This window comes from Tachyglossus aculeatus, chromosome 24, assembly GCF_015852505.1.
Source record: "Tachyglossus aculeatus isolate mTacAcu1 chromosome 24, mTacAcu1.pri, whole genome shotgun sequence".
NCBI lineage: Eukaryota > Metazoa > Chordata > Mammalia > Monotremata > Tachyglossidae > Tachyglossus > Tachyglossus aculeatus.
Window position 1 is genome coordinate 8,414,376 of NC_052089.1, and position 3,991 is coordinate 8,418,366.

Genomic DNA, 3,991 nt, shown 5'->3' on the forward strand with positions numbered 1-3,991 from the left:
TAAATCCCATTTTACAGATGAAGGAACTGAAGCATAGAGAAGTGAAGTGACTTGCCTGAGGTCTCACAGCAGATAAGTGGAGGAGCTGGGATTAGAACCCAGGTCCTTCTGACTCCCAAGCCCTCCTCTTTCCGTCAGGCCACACTACTACTTACTGTCATTATAAGTTGAATGGGAGAAATTCATTAATTCCATTGAGAATGTCAGTCTTGATTTGGGAGTCATTTCTCCCCCCAAACCACTCCCTCCTCCCTCCAAGAGATCTTTGCCTTCAGCGTTCCTTTTCCCTTACCGGCCTTTCAAGCTCCAGATAGTCCAGCAATCAATCAATCATGTTGATTGAGTGCTTTCTGTGTGCAGACCACTGTACTAAGAGCTGGGAAGAGTACAGTATAACAATATAACAGAGTCGGTAGACATTCCCTGCCCACAGCCACAGGAACGATCACAGTAACCACCGAATCATAATTCTTCTATGAATAATGGACGCCCTTGCTCGGTCCATTTTATGTGCTGGCCACACCTATTCTGCAACGGACTCTAAATGAAAGAAAATTAAAATTTTATTTGGGTCATTATTCAGTCTGTCCTTCATTATGAGACATTCGTGAAGTTAGGGCTGCCTCAGAGGCTGAAACTGGGAAATGCACCTTTGTCTTTTTGAACTTTTCCTTTTATTCTTCCCTGGTTCCACATTTTTCTTGAACATTCCTTTCTCCCCGCTCTCACATTTCACATGAAATAACATTTGTAAAGAAGATGTTAGCTCTGAAAAGTCTGCAGGTATTCACTATGGTGCCTACACTAACTGGGCTTTCAAATCAATCTGGTATTTACAGAGTATAGAGCACTGCACTAAGTGCTCGGAAGACTATGACAAAAAAATGAGACATAATAATAATAATATATGTTAAGTGCTTACTATGTGCCAAGCAGTGTTCTAAGCGCTGGGGTAGATATAAGGTAATCAGTTTGCCCCACATGGGACTCACAGTCATCCCCATTTTACAGATGAGGTAACGGAGGCACAGTAAAGTTAAGTGGCTTGCCCAAGGTCGCAGAGTAGACAAATGGAGGAGCTGGGACTAGAACCCATGTCCTCTGACTCCCAAGCCTGTGCTCTTTCCACTAAGCCACTCTCTTGAAGCATATGGTCTAATGGGGAAGATGGGCAGAGACACATTCTTTACTGTGTGCGGAGCACTGTACTAGGCGCTTGGGAGAGTACAGTATAACAATAAATCAGAATCAGTAGACATGTTCCTTTCCCAAAGCCACAGGATGTGGATGTGGGAAAAAATACAGGGTTACAGCTGCTGAAAGAAGGAATATGGTAGGATAGCTTGTCTCATAGTAAGCACCTAACAAGTATCACATTGGAAATTTCTTTTGATTGGTGTGGAAGGCTGTTTAAAATTCAGTTGGATTGTGGTTTAGAGGTCACTGGATGTAGCCGACTTTATTTTAGATTCATATCATCTATCATATGCTTATAGCTTGCTTTTTTTGGGTATTTATTAAGCACTTACTATGTGCCAGGCACACACTAAGCCCAGGCACACACTAAGCACTGGAGTAGAGATAGGCTAATCAGATTGAATACAGTCTATGCCCCAAATGGAACTCAGAGTATTAATCTCCATTTTACAGATGAGGTAATTGAGACACAGAGAACTGAAGCAACTTGCCCAAGGTCACACAGCAAACAGGTGGCAGAGTTGAGTTTGGAACCCAAGTTCTTCTGACACTCAGGCCTGTGCTCTATCCACTAGGCAATATTGCTTCTCTACCAAGCGTGTGGCTTATTAAAGACCCAATAATGGAAGCAATTCAGCATGTGGTACTTAGGAAATCAGTTTACATACCATAAATACTTGCAGACTGCTTGTTTACATCCTTTGTGGGGCTGACCTTTGGACTTCATCCAATTTGAGTCTAATTTGATTTATTGTACATTTCACACCCATCCGTAGCGTATGCACCGTTTCCTAGAACTGGTGTCAGCTAATTGTGCTTCATGGGACTTGAAACTGAAAATGATGGACCATGGCAAGTTGAATAAACTTTGAGTACTCACATTCAATTACTTCTGGGACATAATACTTAGGGATTGATTGATTGATTGACCGAAGCATCTGACCCCATCTCTGACAAAAATAATTCATTAGGTAGGTTTTAGGTTTCTAGTTGGGATCAACAGACACCATCCCATAAAGATTAGACAGGTTAAGTTTAGAACAACGCTGGGAATTGTATTATGAAAACTTATATTTATTGGCAGCACATTGCTGTTTAGAGCAGACCATCTAGTACAACTGAGATTTGTATAAACCAATATAAAAATAAAAACATAAATATAAAAATATAGAAAATAGTTATAAAAATAACTGATACTCTCAGTTTATGGCTTCAGAAAGGGGGGCTATCATTATATTCAGCTTTGAGAGAGAAAATAGGAAACATTTGCTTATCATCCTATATTCGTGTTGCATCATTAGAAGTGATAAGGTTTCTGTGAGCAATTAATTGAATAGCGGAATCGCCTGTGGGTTTGTGATGATCATTCCTCGCCTTTGTTGTTGGGGAAACTGAAGCTTCCGGAACTTGATTTGCCCTAGTTAGTGGGAGATGTGGGAATGTTGGAAAATTAACTAGAATCCTCCACAGGCGGTGTTCAGCTGTGTTACCTGGCTCTGAAAATGAGCTTGGCTGTTCAAATAGAGTTCGATCCAGTTTGGGGGTGCATTTCAGGGGTTTTGGGGTGGTCGGAAGGTGTGAAATGGGTGTTGATTTAAAACTACTAGAACTATCACTCCCAGCAGTATCAGGGGTAACCTCACAGCTTGAACCCCAACTCGCCCCAGGTTCAGGACAATCTTTGGATACTGGATGTCAGAGACACATCTGGCCAGGAGAGACTTGAATGAGATTCCAGATCTCTGGCCTGGACAGGTTCTAATTCAGACCTCTGTACTCGCCCAAGCACTTCGTACAGTGCTCTGCACACAGTAAGTGCTCAAAAATACAAATGACCCACTGACTAACCTCCTTCCTACTACGCTGGACCGGTCTATAAGTAGAAATACATCCTCTAGGGCTAGTTTCTGTCCTTGAGTGAAAATGCCCTGACCCCTGTGAAGCAACCAATAATCTGGTTTTAGGTGTGATTTGCTCTGGTCATGGGCAGGGAACGTCTCTGTCAACTCTGTTATACTGTACTCCCCCAGGCATTTAGTACAGTGCTCTGCACACAGTAAGCACTCAATAAATACCATTGATTGATTGGTTAATTGATTTAGAAGGGGAGGCAGATACTAAAATAAATTATGGATACACTCCCCTTTTGGGGATCATAACTGGAGAGTTCACAGTGCTCTACCAGTCTCAGCTATGGGAGGGAGAGTCAAGCAGAGGCATACCCATTCCATTCCTAGCTTGGCCAGTGGCTAGCAAGTGGAAGACAATCTGCTACAAGTCAAACCTCACCTGTACTGGGCAGCAGGGGCATGGGAGAGGGTCGAAGCTCGAGAGTCGAGGATGGAAACTCAAGTTGACTGTGCGGAAGGAGACAGCGGTAAACCACTTCCGTATTTTTACCAAGAAAACTCCCAGAATGATTGCAGATGGAAATGGGGCATTCTGGGAGGGATGTATCCCTGGAGTTTTTATGGGTCAGAAATGACTCGACAGCATAAGACAAGACATAACCTCTGTGGGACTGAGGGTTGGTTGAATAAAGGGGACAAATCCAAGCACAAGGGAGTTTCAGGAGGGAGAGGGAGTAGGGGAAATGAGGGGTTAGTTGGGGAAGGCCTCTTGAAGGAGATGCAGTTGTAAAACAGCTTTGAAGTTGGAGAAATTGATCGTCTGTTGGCTGTGAAGGGGGAGGGAATTCTAGGCCAGAGGCAGGATGTGGATAAGGAGTCAGCAGCAGAATACAGCGAATAGGTTGGTGCTAGAGGAGTGAAATGTGCATGAAATCAGCAAGGTA

At 43.1% G+C, this 3,991-nt stretch overlaps 1 non-coding gene across 1 annotated transcript; it reads left to right on the forward strand.

Annotated features, from left to right (window-relative positions):
* The first annotated feature begins 3,338 nt into the window (after positions 1–3,338).
* On the forward strand, positions 3,339–3,476 carry LOC119945349. The gene has a single exon (XR_005456218.1). It is a non-coding gene; the product is annotated as a small nucleolar RNA SNORA7 (small nucleolar RNA).
* Positions 3,477–3,991: the final 515 nt, after the last annotated feature.